The 19,054-nt window shown below is 46.3% G+C and overlaps 1 long non-coding RNA gene across 1 annotated transcript in view; it reads left to right on the top strand.

Moving 5' to 3' along the window:
• Positions 1 to 18,109: 18,109 nt before the first annotated feature.
• LOC144696529 (uncharacterized) overlaps positions 18,110 to 19,054 on the top strand; it is a 29,887-nt gene continuing 28,942 nt past the window's right edge. The window contains exon 1 of the long non-coding RNA XR_013580188.1: positions 18,110 to 18,173. This is a non-coding gene — a long non-coding RNA (uncharacterized LOC144696529). The remainder of the gene's footprint in view (positions 18,174 to 19,054) is intronic.

Here is a 19,054-nt window from a genome sequence, read left to right on the forward strand (position 1 = left end):
ATACGTACCGCCTACGTGCATGGGTTGCACGCCAGAGCCAAGAGCTAAGTTGTCAATGGATAGCCCTTGTCACCCCTAGCTTGAATGCAATTGGTACAGCAAACTAGCACAGAATGGAGACATAGGGCGGGATTTTCCTCTCCACGGACCAAGTGTGGTGGGCGAGAAAACGTTTTTTCCCTGCTGACCGCAGTGGCACGTTTTCACGCCCAATTGTCCGCCTGTTGCCTCATTAAATATGCATCAGCGGGCTGCCTGTGATTCGGCCACCCCGCTGTACCCTCAGCGGATCCTCACTCTGGATGCCATATTTAAACCGTGCCCGCACACAGACCTTTCAATGTCTGCAGGTCAGGGCTGCTCCAGGCGAGATGGTGGCCCCCAAAAGCAGGGATAGTGCAGCCCCCAAGTTTACTGATGCCTTGCTGGACCATCTTCTGGACACTGTGGAGGCCTGCCCTGACCTTCTCTACCCTAGGGGGATGGCTGGTGGAGGGCAAGGTCACTAACCCAGCTTGGGAGGAGGTGGCTGTGGCGGTGAGCGCCACCTCAGCCCACAGGAGAACAGCGATACAGTGCCGCAAACAGATGCATGTAAGTCAACTTTCTCATCCCTCTCAGCTCACACTCTCACAAGCCCCTCACACATTCACAGGATGACAGACCACAGAGATCCCGCACACTACCAGCACAAGGGACATCACCACTCACTCTCCCACACACACCCTGACATCTCCATCAGGGCTCACACCCTGTGCTGCTCACGCCCTCATCCTGTATATGGCTCCACTCAGCACCCACACAAGGCAGGCGTCCTTATCATCTGCCTTGGCATGCTTCCTGCTCAAACTCTCTCCATCTGTCTTAATGCAGGCCAAACTCATCCATAGTGAAGGAGAGATAGCGGGATGCCAGAGATCAGGGTCGTCACCCAGTGTGAGGAGTGTGCAGTACACCAGGTCGGAGAGATCCAGGGCCATGCCTGCAGTGATGGTGAGGTCAAGTGAGGGCACTGCACCAGCTGCTCCTTCAGACAGAGAGACTGTGAGTGCAATGATATGTCTTGGAGTCTGTTGCCATATATGAAACATCTCTACTCTCTTTCATAGGCAGCACAGCCAATTGCCCCAGGGACACCAGAAGCCAGCCACTCATCTCCAGACCTGAAGACGTCTCAGATGAGGATCTTGAGGGCCCACTTGTGGAAGACCCATCACAGAGCTCATCCACACCCATCACTGCAGAGACACACGCCATGGTGGGATTTAGATCTAGAGCAGGCTCGGTGTCACAATCTGGTGAGTACAGCACAGATTCTGGTCCTCACAGGTGGAGGAAGGGACATCTAAGGTCACCGACACTCGGAGGGCTGCTCCAGGCCAGGATTCTGCTGAGTCCCAGGCAGACAGTGAGCCTGTGGACTCGGTCTTAATGCAGGAGTTAGAGCTGCAGCGATAGACACAGGAATATCAGCAGGGTTGTCAACTGCGTTCTATGGATTGCAATGCACGATGGAGTGGTCCATTCATGTTCAGTCTGAGGTAATAGTGCAGGCATGCCAGCACACAGAGGTCAACACTGGCAACCATGGAGACCTTGTTCCAGGACATTGTGCCTGGGCTGCACTCCATCACTGCCGGTATCGGTGGCATCCATCAGTGGCTACGCAAGAGGGGGCCAGGGCATCTAGATCTTACTCCAGGTGCCCTTTGTCTTCAAGGAGTCAACCAAGGATCCTCGAGCACTCAAAGGGATGAGGACCAGCAGCTGGACATGCTGGGCCATCCACCCACCTGACTCTGAGGCTGTCCAGCCAATCCCAATCCCCTCTGCCTGTGACCCCACGACCTGCAGCTCCACAGGCCGAGGAGGGTGCACCTGCCCCACAGTTGGAGGCCCAAAGCAGGCCGGGGCCCTCCAGGTCTCAGCCCTCCAGGGGGCGCCTGCCAAAGTCATCACAGACAACATGGCGTAGCAGTCAGCAGGCTGCCTGCACCTCTGCTGTGGATGTGGGGATGCACACAGGCATAGCAGTGGGTTAGGAGGACCAAGAAATATTAGGAGCACAATGGTGGCTAGGGTGTTCACCACATGAATATGCTTTCCACCAATGTAAATAGAATTGCACCCATTCCACATCTCTTGTGTATGTATGCTGAGTTGCGTTGTGCTCGATTAGATGTCACGCTATGTCCCCTTGCCCCATTTATCGCAGATTTCACATCGTGTGCCTCTGGTCGATATTGTGTGCAGCCATTTCATCACAGTGTGCGTCCCTTCTCAGTTCACTAACGACATCAGTTACTCCCCCTCAATGTAATGTGTGCTGGTGCAAGGCATCTCGTTTGACATGCATTGCAGGTTCAAGTGATGTCTGTGTAAGGTGGAGGCTCATGTGGCTCCCCGACTCATCTACATTGTGGAGAGGTGAAGGTGTAGTGTAGAAGCAGAGATATAGATGCGCATGGAGAAGGGTAATTTTTCCTTGAACTCCATTCTCTCTGTCATTCATGAGGGTTTTCAATCTATACGCCCATACTCAGAGGTCATGTATGCTCCTGCCAGCCTTGCGCGTTGTCAACTCTACAAGTGTACATCTGCTAAGCTGACTAATAAGTGTGCAAACCTTTCCACCACAATGTGCTGGTGCTCTGTCCCTTGTGGGCACCATTTTGTTCTGGTATTCAAAGCTACAGCTTTAACCGTTTTGCACCTTGGATCTTCCTTCATAGCACCCACAGGCTATTGTCAAAGAGATACAGCACTGTCCCATTCATTCTGCTTAGCCTCCCCTCCCCTAAACACTCGCCGAGCTCAGTGATGCTACATCCATAAGGAGATGTGTTGCGGTCAATGGAACCATTGAGCATGGTCTCGATGCTCACAGGTTAGCTTGATGGTAAGCAATGCTCAAGGCAGAAATGGGCTAGGAGCTGGGATGTAATGCAGCTGATATATGCTCTTTATTATCAATGAAGCAGAACCTTAAGGGCCCCACGGGTGTGTTTGTATTTTTGCCAGGGCTGACCATTATGGGAAACTGATGATGTCGAAAAGGAGGCTTTTTCATGTCTGTCTAGGCAAATGTGTGAAGATGGTCATCATGAGGTGATTTATGTCCACCGAAAGGTCAGGCTAACTGGAGCCCCGCATCCCTGAGAGTGGAGGGTCTCAATGTAATAGGGATTCAGGTAACGCTGGGGACTTCGTGCTTTGAACAGGCATTTACACCAGTTGGAGGTCCTTGCCTGCCTTGGCCCAAGTCCAGCCTAGCAGTATCACCACTGAAGTGACAAATAAGGAGTTTTTCTGTTGCTGGAGATGGATCTCCTTGAGGCACTTTGTTAGGCTGAAGGTATACTGCCATGAGTCCACTGAGAACTGCAGTGCAACTCCTACCTCTTGTAAGCTGCCTTAGTGATTGGGATGCTAGAGAGACGCTTGAAGAGGCAGCACCTTCTGTCGTGTAATGCCAGAACGACCTCTAGTTGGTACCTCATCTGAGCAAGGACACATGTCCCTTAGGCTTCATCATCTTTCAAGGAGGACACATCATGGAGGACACGGGTCCGGCAGGATAATCACTGCTACTTGTCATCATCCTCCTGGAGTCTGGTGGCTTTTAAGACGCCTGCATCATCTGGCCATGTGCTATGGCTTCTTTCCCTGCAGCCTCAGCTTCTTTGACCTCATTGCTCTCATCCCTCTCGATGTCCTTCTCATCTGAGGAGACGTACAGCTCCTCTATCTCGACATCTGGTAAGTCCTCCCTCTTTTGCAGCACTAGATTATGCAGGGCGCAGCAAACCACAATGACCCCACTGGAGTGCTCTGCCAGATCTGTCGAGGCATCGGAATCGCATCTTCAAGATGCCAATGGCCTGATCTACCAATGGTCGGGCAGCAGAATGAGCATTGTTTTATCTTCCCTCAGCTGGAGTTTGTGGCCATTGGATGGGCATCGTCAGCCTCAGCAGCCTTTGTCACCAAGGAGCCAACCCTGGATGTTATGTGACCCCTTGGAGGTGTCCAGGATTTGCGATCTGCTCAAGATGCAGGAGCGTTGGCAGCTTCCTGGGTATCTTGCACAAACTTGCATGATGTGTCTGGTGGTCACAGACCAGCTGCACTTCGAGCGAGTGGAAGCCTTTCCTGTTGATGTATTCCATTGCCTGTTGCCAGGGAGCTCTTATAGTCACATGAGTGCACCCTGCACCTGTGGGAATCCAGAAATAGCAGCAAAGCCAAGTGCTCTGGCTGCCTGGCTAGCTTGATCTCTAGCGAAGTGAATGTAATTGTGGGCCTTGGCAAAGAGGATGCCCGTCACCTCCTGTATACACTTGTGAGTGGAAGCTTGAGAGATCCCACAGAGGTCCCCAGTGGAGCCCTAGCAAGAGCCACTTGCGTAGAAGTTAAGAGCGGCGGTGACTTTCAGCGCCACTGGCAATGGATGTCCTCCTAGTCCCGGTGGTGTCAATGCCTGGAGAATGTGGCAGATGTGAGCCACCAGATCCCGGGACATGTGGAGGCATCAGCAACACTGCCTCTTGCTCATCTGCAGAAAAGCCATGTGGCCAGGATTTTACGCTGTGTCATTTAAATCTCCATTCAGTTCGGCGGGACCGTAATATCCCACAGGCTGGAGGGGCTGTAAAATCCTGGCCATGTGTCTTCTGTACACCCTCAGTCTTGAGAGGGCCTATGCGCAGTGTTTCTGTGAGCCTCAAACTCTGGGTCCGGAGGGGGCCCTGCTGCCCCTTGCTCATCAGGGTGGAACTCCTCCCTTTGGTGAGCCAAGTGCCGTCATAGCACCCTTCTCCGCCTTTCCTCCTGCCTGCATGCGATGATGCGGGCAACATTAAATGCGCTCTGCATCTTCCTGAAGGTTTCCACTCTGCGGGAACATTGAAGGAAAGATGTGACTGAGCATCAGCCTCCAAAGGTTCTCCTTCTGTTGTGACTCGTGAGTGACTGTGGGTTCAAGGGTTTCGTTACAGTCTAGGTACCTATTCACCGATACAATCCTAGCCATCGCATTGACCATTCTCAGTGTCACAGTATGCTTCCCCCGGCCCCATTTCAGACCTACTGCTATGAGATGGATGTGGCCAGGCGCTTGGATTTCCTGCATTTATTTGAGGCGATAAATTACTCATTCAGTGGACTCTATGCCTATATCCTTTGGATTACACATGAGGGCACATGTTCTGTGAGGGGATGAGATTCTTTTATGGGAGGCCTGTGAGTTCCTATCTCTGAACCTGGCAGCTGCAGGGTTCTGAGGTGGAGTCTCCAAGAGGCTTCTCCTGTTTGCCCAGGTGCCCACTTGTTTTTGGAGTCATTATCACTCTGGGGAATTACCACGATTGATACAATGGACTATTGCAGCGAGATCGATGATTGTTATGCATCGGAATTAATCTCACATGAATGCTCTATTACATTGAAGGTTGCCTCTATAGTTATTGAGTTGCTCCTAACATGTCTCAGATGTGTGTTCCTCCTCACGTGGTAATACAGATCCCAGATGAGGGCACCTTTAATCGCGCCCCCCCACCTCTCCCCGACCCAGTGCTGTGATCCACTCCTCCCCAGAAGCCCTAACAGGTCCCCCTGCAGCAATGTTTTTTTCTTAGTTTCACTTTCTGCTGCACAATTGCTTGAGGTTTCAAGATGGTGGTCCTCAGGTTTTATTACCAGACCAGCTTCGACCCTCCCCGTGTGACCCTGGGAATCCCCACCCCCATCATCCTGGAGGAGTATAATGTACAGGTTGCCCTCCCTCCAATAACTTTCAGTCCTCCCCCTGTAATCGTTGATCCCATTGTAATTGTGGTTGATGTCCCTGTGTTACCCCCTGAGTCATTTGAGTTGGATGTTCCTGTGCCCCATGTAGACCTTACCTCTCCCCACCTTCAGCTCTGCTTTTAGGGTCACATATAGGGATCCTCCCCATGAGACCTTTGCTCACCTCTTCACTACCTGTTCCCCATTTACAGGCTGTAGATGCCCCCCTGACTGTGACTGTACAACCTGTGGCCGAGTATTATGCCAGAAACCCACCGGACCGCTGCGCGTGTAGTGATGACCATGCCCTGCACACTATGCTGGGCATTACTGACATGCAGTGGACTGGCATGCCATCCATTTCCCTGGACTGTGACAAGGTCTGCATTTGGAAGCTCAGCAATGTAAGCTGAAGCACTTCTTCACTCCCCAAACCTCCCAACTCTGGTCCCGAATTGCTTATGTCCTTCTGTAACAGACTCTCTCCCAATTCCGGCCCAGAGGATGCTTCCCCCACCTCCCCAGTCATGTGTCTGAGTGCAACCTTCCCCAGTCTTCCCCCTCCCCCCAGGCAAGCCCTTGCCCTCCAGCCCCTCCCCTTGCCTCTGTCTTGTCTCCCCCACTGTCACCGCCCTCCCCCTTGACCTGCGCCACATTACAACCCGCCCCCACCTTTCTGCTTGTCTGGTATATAGAGCCTTGCCTCTGGACACCACCCCCTCCCATGAAAGAGCGAAGTGGTACTGCCTGTGAAGCCAGCACAGAGTCTGAGCTGCTGCAAGTGCTGCACGAAGCAAGCTAGGCAAATAAACCTCAAAGTCACCAGTGAAGTGCAGGTTGCCGGGTGCACGTCACTTATATGCGGTTGTGTATGACGCCGGTCTAATTAGATGCTGGCGCGGCCTTTTGATCCAGCGTGGGGGAATGATTCTCACGCGCTGCCTTCATAATGAGCGTTCATAATATTCTAACGTAGTCAAATAATGTCCCCGACACGGCCTGGCGGGAAAAGGATGCTGCTATTGAGGGCGGGGCATGGACAATCACAAAGCCGTTTCTACGCCGACAGGAAACTGACTGTTTTTTGTTGCCGCGATATTTGCCCCTCCCGCCCACCGCAGAACATCCCGGCCATAATGACTGCGGGCAAGACACAGAGCCACTGGCAATGCCGTACCCACTCTGCCCTGAGGCCGCAGTCCTGAAAGTAATTGACGATCTCCTTGGATAAAAGCTGCTGAATGCATGCTTAGTTGTGTGTGGTTAAGAGAGGGCATTGGCTGAAGCATTGAGCTCCAAATGGCACCACTGGTCTCAAATCAGCAGGTAACGCTGATTGACGTTACAATCTTCCTACTCTGCGTACATCTGGTGTAAGTTCCCTGCATTCACGTTAATGCCTTACCCATCAGGTGCGGCTCATACCCAGAAGCATGCGCATTGTGGATGCCATTTTGGAACCAAAACAGCACCTGTAGCACTGAAAGTATCTGTGCTATATAACTCAATTTTTCAGCCTCTGTCTTTGAATGACCTCCAACTAAGTATTTAATTTGTGAGTCCTACCATTATTTGCCACTACTCAGAAGAACTCCGCATCATAGAATCATCGAATGGTTACAGCACAGAAGGAGGCCATTTGGCCCCTCGTGTACATGTCACTCCCTGCAAGAGCAACTTAGCTCCTTTTACTCCCCTGCCTTTTCTCTGTAGTCCTCCAATTATTTTTTTTTCCCTTTCAGGTAATTATCCAATTCCCTTTTGAAGGCCTCGATTGAATCCACCTCGACCACACTCTCAGGCAGTGCATTCCAGATCCTTCTCCTTCTGCTTTAGTTGTGTTGGCATCACAGACTAATATCCGTAATTCTGCCAACATTTATATGGGTAGTGCTAGCTAAACCAGGCATGGTTTACTGAGATGGCAGTCCTGATAATGAAAACTCTGAAAGGGAAATAATCTAAAGATGGATCTTGAAGATTTCAAGTGATGGATTGTGGCTATTTCCTTTGGCAGCTTGTTCCATTGTGGGATCCTAATCACTTGCTGCATACAAAGGCTTAACCTCATGCTGTCGTTGTTTCTTGTACCAATCACTTCAAATGTGTCCCTCTGCTTCTTGATCCTTCCACCAAGGAGAACAGTTTCTCCCTATGTGTACTCTGTCCAGACCCCCTCATGATATTAAACACCCCTATCAATTCTATCATCCAGACTTAATGTAGTATTCTTCCTGCAGCCTGATTAGCTTTGTAATTTCATATAAATTTTATGCAAAATTAACAATTGGAAGGGGATCTTCTGCATCCCAGTGATATCCAACATGTACCTTAATCACTCTCGTGGCTATTTGCTGCCTGGTCTCTTATCTACTTATTATTCCTCATCTCAATGGCCAAGATTGACCAAGCTCTCCATGGCTGAACCATTAACTTCAATTAATTAAATTTGCTTATTTTTTCAAACAGGTTATACCTGGTGTTAAAATTACTAAGATATAAGAAAAAATGCATTTTCTGTTAGGCCCATCATCACTTAACAAAATAGGGCCAAATTTTTACCTCAGTGGGCGGGCATGCGCCTGATCTGCTTGAGCGTAAAATGACGCGCATTGACGTCGAGAGATGTCAACGTGCATTTGCACGGTATTTCAGTTGGCGGATGCGTGCAGGAATCGGCAGCATGCCCGCCAACAATTAAAAGGCCGTTAAAAGTCTCAACAAACTTACATTTTTCGCTGCCCGTCCAGGCGAAAAGGCCAAACGGTCTTTGCACTTTTTTAGGAAACCTCATCCATTTTAATTTCAAAATGTAATTAATAACATGTTATAGATTGAGGGGACATGTTTTATAACATTTTGGGAGCCTTTACGTATTTTAATGAAACAGATAACTTTATTGCAGAGTTTGTTCAGAAGCTACGTGTTTGAACCAGGTCCGTGCCTAGAAATTTATTTCTTTTTCTGAAAACTCTTCATCCGAGCTGCCTCAGGGAGATTCTCAAGTATGCACTCACGCGCCCTCCTCCCCACGCCTGCACAGGCAGCACTGAGCGCTGCCGCTCGCATTTCATGCTGGGCGGGCCTTAATTGGCATGAAATTGCCTTCCGGCTTCGATCGTGGGCAGTGGTTGGGTTCCCAACCACCCCCGCCTGCCCCCCACTGCCGAGCCCGCCCGACAAGGACTAAACTCTGCCCACAGATTTTACAACCAAGGTTGTACTGCATCCCCATCTGCCTGTTTTTTGCGCAGATTAGCTGCAAACCTGGAGCCTCCCAGATACCAACCGAAAAAAGCAAGATCGACATGGTTAGATTTTTGAAAGTTTATTTTCTCACGTAAGTTTCGTTAAATCATCTCAGGGATAATTTTAAAATCAAAAAACCAGAGACTATGTAAGAGCCACCACATCATCAGCCCAATCATCTATGCAAGCCAGGTTTATTCTCTGTGTAATTGTAGTGAGTGCAGAGGCTGTACCTTCCGGTCGGTGTGGGGGCTGGGCCCGCTCACTGATGCGTAGAATGATGCGGGATGATGTCGGGCATGTGTCCCGACATCACGGCGCATCATTCAGACTTTCAGTTCGGCGGGCACGCATCCAACTCGGGTGCACACCCGCCGACATGTCAAAGGCCTATTAAAGTAGTTGAAGTCATTAATGGACATGCCCATCCAACCTTAAGGTTGGCGGGCAGGCCGGGAGCCCTGGCGGGCTTATGAAAAAGCATGAAACCTCATCCACGGGTGGGTTAAGGTTTCATGAGGATTTAAAAACTCACAATATTTTAAAGTAAAAGTTATAGACATGTCCCAACTCATGTGACAGTGTCACCTGAGGGGACATGGCAGGGAAATTGATTTCTCAGCTTACTTAAAATGTGAGCAGATCTCCAATGAGGCAGCACTTTGCCTCAGGGAGACCAGTGCGCTCTTCCGCATGCATGCGCGAAAGAGCGCACTCCCGGCTGAGGAATCCACCCCCGCCCTCACAGGGTGCGCATAGCGCTTCCTGGCAGATGTCACGCTGGGCGGGCCTTAATTGGCCCACCCACGTAAAATGGCAGCGCGCCCCCAACTGGGGGCGCTGATCAGAAGCCCACCTGCACCCGCTCCCGCACTTCCCCCCCGCCAACGGGAGGAGAATGTTGCCCTAGGTGTAATCTTTCCTACTGCATTTAGGGGTCACGTGATTGCACTGACGAATGAGCCCTAAGCGCGAGTAATTCTAGTCATGGACCTGGTTCAAGCATATTGCTTCTAAACAAGCTCTGTAATAAAGTTATCTGTTTCAAGTAAGAATACAACACTTTCATTACACTTGGCAACGAGGATAAATAGCTCCGACACTGCACCTCGCCCTGTGACTGTGAGTACATAAATTCTTAAGGAAAGAAAGAAAAGTATACTCACCAGTCATGCCACTCTTTGGCAGAATCAATCCTCATGCAAGAATTCAACGTTGGGCTTTGATTTTATCGGCATATGAGTACACCTTTCTGCACCGTCCTGGTGTGCATATTGCAAATGCAGACACACTCAGTCGCCTTTCGTTACCAGAGAGCATCGTACATGCCCCAGTGCCACAGGAAGTTGTGCTTTTGTTGAATTTCTTGGACTCTTCGCCAGTCTGTGTGAAGCAAATAAGGAATTGGACAAACAGGGATCCAATTTTGTCAAAAATCCAAGATCACGTATTGCAAGGATGGTTGAATGCACCAGTCTCTGAAGAGATGAGACCAATCCATGCCCCTAAAACAGAGTTAAGTTGTGAAGCTGGAATCTTGTTGTGGGGTTCAAGAGTCTTCATCCCTTCGTAAGAAAGAGAACCACTCTTGAGCTTCACAGTGCACATCAAGGCATTTCGAAGATGAAGATACTTGCACAAAGCTATGTCTGGTGGCCAAGCATTGACAGTGACATTGAATACATGGTCAAGCACTGTCTCCAGTGCCAGCAACAACAGAAGTTGCCTATTTCAGCTCCACTGCATCTGTGGGAGTGGCCTGGTCAGCCCTGGGCTAGACTACATATAGACCATGTCGGTCCACTTTTGGGTACCATGTTTTTATTGATCATCAGTGCACATTCTAAATGGATGGCTGTGTATGAAGTTAGATCATCGACATCGTGTGCAACTATCGAAAAGCTGCGCCAATGTTTTAGTGTACATGGCCTACTTGGAGTCGTTGTTTTGGGTAATGGTACTGTCCTCACTAGTGGAGAATTTCAGAGATTCATGAGTTTAAATGGAATTAGGCATATTACAACAGCACCATATCATCCCTCATCAAATGGATTAACAGAAAGAGCAGTGCGCACTTTCAGATCAGGAATGAAGGAGTTATCTGAAGGTACTTTACAAACTCGACTTTCACGTTTTCTTATCAATTATTGCATGACCCCTCATGCAGCTGCCTAATCCTGAACTGCCATTGTCTAAGGATGTCCCTGATGCCGCAGTTCCTGATCATGTCAATCCAGTGGGAGAATTTCATGTGGTAGAGCTATGCCTGAATTAGAAAAACTGAATTAGAAAACCACATCAGAGACTTACCCCAGAATCTCATGTGGATCGGGCGAGCGTGCACCCAAGCCGGAATGCACGTGAAATTGCGTGAAATGATATCTGATGTGCATCCTAATGCCACCAGGCATGCGAGCAAATTTGAGGTCGGCAGGCACGCGCGGGATTCGGAGCCACACCCGCTGACAATTAAAGGGTCAATTAAGGCCATTAAAAACCCTATTGTCCACGATTTTATGTTGCCCATGCAATTTCGTGCTCATTGCACAGGCAAAACAGGTAGGCGGGCAGCCCGTTTTTAATGAAACCTCATCCAAGGGCAGGATGAAAGGTCTAGGGTGAAATATAATAAAAAATGATTTCTGGGGACTGATGTTTTTTTGAGTTCTGCTGTCAGGTGCTTGAATGCGCTGAACAGGACACAGTTTGATACATTTCTTTTCTTGTCATTTAATCTGCCTGGGTCTACAGCTCCCTGAGGCAGCTCCACAGCAGCTGTCTGCCTCCAAGGAGCTCGCTAGAAGCGCCCACCCGCACCCTCACTTCTGTTGGCGCCCACCGTCTTCCTGCCCCCCCCCTCTCGGCAGCGCTGAGGCTTTCTCGGCGCGTGTTTCATGCTGGCTGGCCAGTCAGCGTGAAATTGCATTCGGGGGCCGATTGTGGGTGGAAGTGCATTTCGTGCCTGCTTCACAGCCCACTGGCTTGGCGCGCACGCCAAGTGTGAAATTCAGGCCTTAATCTCTAATTGCATGACCTGTGTATATATGTATATGTTGTGGATTGAGATATTCTTTGTAAATAGGAAATTAACAAAAAACTAAAGTCGGGGGGGGAAATGTAGTGATTGTAGGTATAAACTTTCCTACTGCCTATTAGGGGCCATGTGACTGTACTGACGAAGGAGCCCTAAGCAAGGGTAATCCGAGGGGCAGAGCTTTCTAGTCGTGGACCTGGTTCAAGTATGAGCTCTGTAATAAAGTTACCTGTTTCAAGTAAGGAACCTGTCCGGTGCAATAAGTTCTTTACAATAATGGTGGTACAAATATTGAAATTATTGAGCCATTCACCAACAAAATCACTGTGTGAGCGAATGAGCAGATGACAGGCTATTTTTTTTTTTCAGAATTGATAGAGGCATGTGACAAGTTTGCATCTGACCATTCAGATTATTCCATCTCTATCTAAAATGAATTTTTGGGGTGAAATCGAAGACTTTGACACTGGTATGTATGTGGGAGGAATGAAATTTAACCATCTGTGGTATGCAAATACTGTCATACTCCTTGCTGAATTAAAAAAAAAACGCACCCAGCTTCATAGCAGGTTCTGGACAATATCAGTGATCAAACTTAGCATTTGGATTATGACTGAATGCACAGAAAATAACGATACAGACAGTTAGGAAAGTGCAACTGAAATCTTCAAAGTAAGTCAAACTCATAGGCCAGAATTTTGCCCTTGGTGGGTGGGCAGGCCCCACCGGCTCGGCGGTGGGCGGGCAGCCGAACTCCGCCGCGGGAACGGGGCCGGCCGCCATTTTGAGTGGGCGGGCCAATTAAGGCCCACCCAGCGGCCTGCCTGACAGGAAGGGCTATGCACTTCCTGTGCGGGGGGTGGAGGGATTCCCCATCTGTCAAAGTGCGCTCTTTCGCGCATGCGTGTGAAGGAGCGCACTGCTCCGCGAGACTAAGTGCTGTCTCAGGGAGAATGCTAAATGTTTAAAAAACTTTAAAAATAGAGAAAGAAAAACGTTATTAACATGTCCCCCTCATGTGACACTGTCACACGAGATGGGACATGTTAATAAATATGAGTGAAACTTTAATAAACTTTTTAAAAGCTGAGATGAAACTGCCAGTGGATGAGGTTTTATCTTTTTTCAGACGCCTGCTGGGGCTCTTGGCCTACCCACCAGCCTTAAGGTTGGACGGGCAGGTTTTTCAATGAGCTTAATGATCCTGTCAATGGCGTCAATTGGCCATTGACAGGTCAGCGGGCGAACAGCTGATTTCGCTGTCCGCCCGCCTTCCTAAAAATTTAAATGGACCGGGATGACGTCGGTGGTTCCTCCTCGCGTCATTTTCCCGTCGGCGAGCGGGCCCCGCCCCCAAATGGCCGACAGGAAAATTCTGGCCATAAGTCAAAGCCTCAATTAACCTGGGGTTTTCATAAAGGGTTATGAACGCATAATCTTGGAATTTAAAGTAAACTTGGAATGGCTGACATTGCTTTGTGGGGGCTGATAAGCTCTCCATATAGTACGGGACAAAAAATAGCTTTGTTAAGGGCAAATTGTGTTTAATTTGATTGAGTTTTTTGATGAGCAAACAGCTTGTGTTGATTAGGGTAATGTATGTTAATGTGGTGTATGGACTTCCAAATGATTTGATAAAAATGCTACATAATAGACTTGCCAGCGAAGTTGAAGCCCAGGGAATAAAAATGACAGTGGCAGCATGAATATGAAGTTGGCTGGGTGACAGGAAACAGAGTAGTGGTGACTGGTTGTTATTCAGTCCAGTGGAAGGTATAGAGGTATATGGGTTGCGGGGTCAGTACTAGGGTCACTGCTTTTCTTGATATATAGTAATGACCTACATTGGGTGTACAGGGCACAATTTCAACATTTTCAGATAACACAAAATTTGAAGTATTATGAACTGTGAGGAGGATGGTGATAGAATTCGATAGGACTTAGACAGGCTGATGGAATGGACACGTGGCAGATGTAATTTAATGCAATGAAGTGTGAAGTGAGACATTTTGGTAGGAAGAATGAAGTGAGGCAAAACAAAATGAAAAATACAATTCTAAAGGGCGTGCAGGAACAGAGAAACTTACAGGCGTATGTGAACAAATTGTTGAAGTTGCCAAGACAGGTAGAGATAGTGGTTAAAAAGGCATATGGTATCCTGGTTTTATAAATAGAGGCATAGAGTATAAAAGCAAATAGATTATGATGAATCTTTATAAAACACTGATTTGGCCTCAACTGGAGTGCTGTGTCCAATTCTGGGCACCCCTTTTTAGTAAGGATGTGAATGAGTGCAGAAAAGACAAGTGAGAATGGTTCCAGAGATAAGGGACGTTGGTTACATGGGTAGAGTGGGGAAGCTAGGGCTGTTCTCCTTATTAAGGAGAAGATCTGATAGATGCTCAAAACCATGAGGGGTCTGGACAGAATAGATAGGGAGAAATTGTTCCTATTAGCGAAAGGGCTGAGAAGCAGAGGACAGTGTGATGCCTTTCAGGCTGCTGTGCGACACTGAGCTTACTTTTCTCCCTCTTTGCACCTCCTGCACTAATGCTTCCAGCACCACACTGGAAAATCTGGGAGCCCTCTTTCTAGGCTGTTGTTCCGTTTGGGATGGTTCTTCTTACAGCCAACTCTTGTACAGTCATCAGCAGCTTCCTTTTAATAACTGCAGCTCCCTTGTAAGAGGGGCAGGCTGCCTTTAAGAGGGGCAGGATAGCTGAAACACATGCTAACCATGCATACTGCAGGGCCTCCTGTTGTGAAGCCAGCCTCAAGCAGTTTTATTGCTAGGCTGCATGCTGCAATCACTTAGGACAGCAGAAAGTTTGCCTCAATGGGACAGCAGTAGTTATGAATTGCGACCCCCCACGCCCATAAACAGGTGCAGTCAATATTTAGCCCATAGGATCTCAGCTACTTCTATGAAAGTCAGTAAAGAATTGGATGAATATTTATAATTTATGAAAATTTTGACATTATTAATCAATACAAAGTTTTCTGATGTTAGTCAGCCAACATTTTTCATTCTGACCACTTTACATATCAAATATTTTCTTTGTTTTATACTTACATCCTCTGACCTTTGGCCATTATTGTCCCTCAGAAGCACCGCTACTCTGTTCTTTCCTGTGTTCTTTCCCTCACCCCTCAAACAAAGGCAGATGTAACCTGGAGGATTCACAGTGCAATCCTTTTTTATTAGTGTGACCTAATGGGGGACAACTATCTATTCTGCTGATTCATCTCTCAATTCATCTCCACGGTTGCCATAGCAACCGTCTGAAACAGAGTAACTGCGGTAATTATGACAATAAGCTGCACTTTCAACACTTTTCAACTTTCCTGGAAGAATATACTTGTGCAAATTATTAATACCTAGGTCTACATTGTATGAAATTACATAGAATGCAGAGCATGGAAACAGGTCACTCGGTCCAACTGCTTTATGCTATTTACATTTGTCAAATTTCTTGGACTGTTATCATGTTACTTCCCTAAATTTGTGATAATTTTTAGTTAAATATATTTAAAACAATGTTAATGATTCATTTTTTTATAGAACTGTATCATGATGCTATTGTTATAACATTTCAAAAATTTTTTATCATCTTTGGCATGTATGTGTTCAACTGATAAATACCTATAATGCAACAAATGAATGTCAAAATCACATTTGGAAAATGATGCATGATATTTTTGGTTCCCTTAAATTTGCCAAGCTGAAAGACTGTGATTGATAAGCTGCACTCAAACTTAAATGCATTTTCATATCAATATTTGTACAGGGAAAATCTACACAGAAGAGTGTAGCTGCCGTGGTGAAGCATTGAGGGAAAGTTATAAATATTCATTTGGTTTTATAAATTTGCAGCCATTTCAGTAACATCTATTCGACTTTATTTATGGAATTTTCAATGTTAAAATGCAAGGCCTTGTCAAAACAACTTTATCACTTATGGTGTGAAACAGGGAGCCCTGGAGGCAGCTGAATATATTCAGAACTCTTTTTTGCATTGTGTTATGTTTTGAGTGTAATTGAATGGACTGCACGAAAAAAGCTCTTCGTTAATTATTAAATTAAATTGAATCTTTTATAATTGTCCACATCAGCTATCCTGTTGTTCCACAAGAGCATAAAAAGGTCTTTAATTGCAGCAGGATCATAGGGCGCAGAAAATGCAACACAAAACTAAAAGTTATAGGAGGAGATGGTGGTGTATTCATAATGTCACTGGACGAGTAATCCAGAGGCCTAGGCTAATGCTGTAGGGACACAGTTCAAATTCCACTCCAAATTTTAGTGCAGGATTATAACAGAGAATGGAGACCAACTGGTCTCCTCTCAAAACATTCATTACCAAATTGATGGTTATCACAACAGGACACTTTCATTTGTTAAGGTAGTTTTGTCATTAAGCTGCTTTGATTTACTGCAAAATTATAGATTAAAATATTTTGATTATTACAGAAGTAAGAATGTTCTGAAATTGTAATTACTAATCTACTACTTCCATTGATATAGATCAGATATGATAGCTGTTGTCAGTCACAGTTTACATACACACGTGCAGAGAATAGATACTTCCTGTCTCTCTTGATGAACTAAAGAAAACATTCCCTATTGTCAGGCATAAAGTGCCCTAGCCAGGCTGGATAAATTTCAATCTATAAGGTTAAGAAGTGTTACCTTGGAGTAAATGCTGACTACAAAGGCACCCAGGTTTCACGGTTGGCATTGAAGTAATGGTGCTGACCTCAAAGGAAGCTGCTCACAAAGGTCTAGCGAGCTCTGTGCTGTGACATTCCCCGTTCCTGAAGTTGCTTTGAATCTGGTGCCAAGTCAAGGGGGTCTCCAGGTATCCAGCAACTGAGATGTTATCAAGCAGGTGAGTAGGCAATTACATTGAAGTATTCTCACAGACAGCAAAGCAGGACGTTAAGTGCACTGATTATCCTTTACTTTGAATTAAAATTTAATAGAGAACAAAATAAATGATTGGGACATACACGTGAGATTAAGGTAGAAATCAAAATATCTCAAGCACACTTAAAATTTTAATTTATTTTCAAAATGTTATTTTTTTTTATCATAATAGAGAAATTTGGCATTCCACAAGCATAAAATTAGTTTTTCAGGGCCAGTCAGGTTGTTCAGCAGTAATTATAAACTTATTATACTATCATAAAGCCAGTTAAACTTCATTCAATAAGGTGTGACTTTTCTAAAAATTTCTACAGTGAGGCTCCTGGCTTAAAAGGGCAATTCCACATCAGTTCAGTGATTTCTACTTGATTGCAGTCTGGGATTTTTAACAGCTCACCCTATGGAGAAGCCTAGAAGTACTGACAGCAGCTCCTAGATTTCCACATTTAACTGCATCCGTGCATTCTGCAGAAGTTGCTGTTAGTTTTACAGGAATAGCAACAGAGAATGCTAAACATTTACCATCATTACTACCACAAAATTGGGAACTTGTTTTTTAGGCTCATCTCAGGGCACACAGGGCCTACCAAATAGGTAGTAAATTGGAGGGTAAAAGATAAAAGATAACCTCCTGGGCACAGATAACCGTCATGAACTTTGTAATGCTACCTGAACCCCATTGTTCTGCTACCTTGTAAATTACTCATTTTTTCAGTCTATAAAGGGGGAGTCGATAAACCTTCAATATGTTGAAATAGTATGAGAGACTCATTTTTCATGCCTAATATTAGATAAACCAGATAAACTTAGCCAATTTCAATTTGATTGCACTGAGCTTGATTAGATAATCAATGTGTGTGTGCCATCAATTCAGCAAAACAACTGAAAGGAAGCTGTCTGACATGAGAGCAGGAAAATGTGTGTACTCCAAGCTGTCTATATTTATCTTTTAGTTTAATGCATGCTTGTAGAACAAGGGGGCATGAATGCAAAACTTGTAAGCTCAAAGCAAGGGTACATATCACATATTTTTCCCCACAGAATAAGAGAAATGTAATTTAACTCATGCCTTCAATTTTCATAACAGAAAGCTTGGAACAACTCACCGATACCAGGAACGAAATGGTAAAGCATCATTGTGGGCTTTTCAGGTTGAAGGCCAGGCCTCACATACAGGTATGAAATTATGTTTCCCATCATGTGGCATTGAACTTGTAGTAGAACAGTAATATATTACATTTTATACCAATGTTAAATTAGAAAATGTCCCAAAGCAACCTACAGATAGTGAATAGCAAGGAAAACAGAAACTAGAAAATAAGGTGGAAGGCATAGCTAAAGAAACATGTTTTTAAAAATGTTTTTAAAGGTAGAAAAAGAAATGGAGAGGTGAAGACGCCTGTGGAGGGAGTTCGAGACAGCAATACCAATATGGCGGAAGGATCTACATCAGATGTGAGAGTCCCGATATAGCTTACCAGATTTAGTTCCGTGCAAAAGCAAAGCAAGAAAATGGTGGAAATATTCAGCAGGTCTGGAAGTATCTGTGAACAGAGAGAAGGAGAGTTTCCTGGTCGCAGACCTGAAACGTTAACTCTGCTTCTCTCTCCGCAGATTCTGCCTGACGTACTGAGCATTCCCAGCATTCTCTGTTTTTGTTTCAGGTCTGTCCAACACTGGGTGTCCCCGCATGATAAGTTCTGGGGAGAGGGGCCTTGCAATCACAGAAGCAGAAAGGTGCATTTGAGGCAGCAACGCCCTAGATTATTTTTGTGTGGGCTAAAGGACCACTGTTGCTCCCCCTGACTCCACAAAAATACTTCTTTAAAATCGAACTTCGATGGCCTCCTTGTCTTGACTAACAGGTTCTACTGAATGAAGCAACCACAGCAGATGGTCTTTGTTATAGGCCATAATACATAATAGAGAAAGGAGGTTATGTTAAACTTGTATAGAATACTGGTTCAGCCTCAACTAGAGTATTGTATCCAGTTCTGGGTGCCACGCTTTCAGAAAGATGGGAAGGCATTAGAAATAGTGAGAAAAAAAAATCACAA

Source organism: Cetorhinus maximus, chromosome 22 (genome assembly GCF_964194155.1).
Source record: "Cetorhinus maximus chromosome 22, sCetMax3.hap1.1, whole genome shotgun sequence".
In the NCBI taxonomy this organism is placed as follows: Eukaryota; Metazoa; Chordata; class Chondrichthyes; order Lamniformes; family Cetorhinidae; genus Cetorhinus; species Cetorhinus maximus.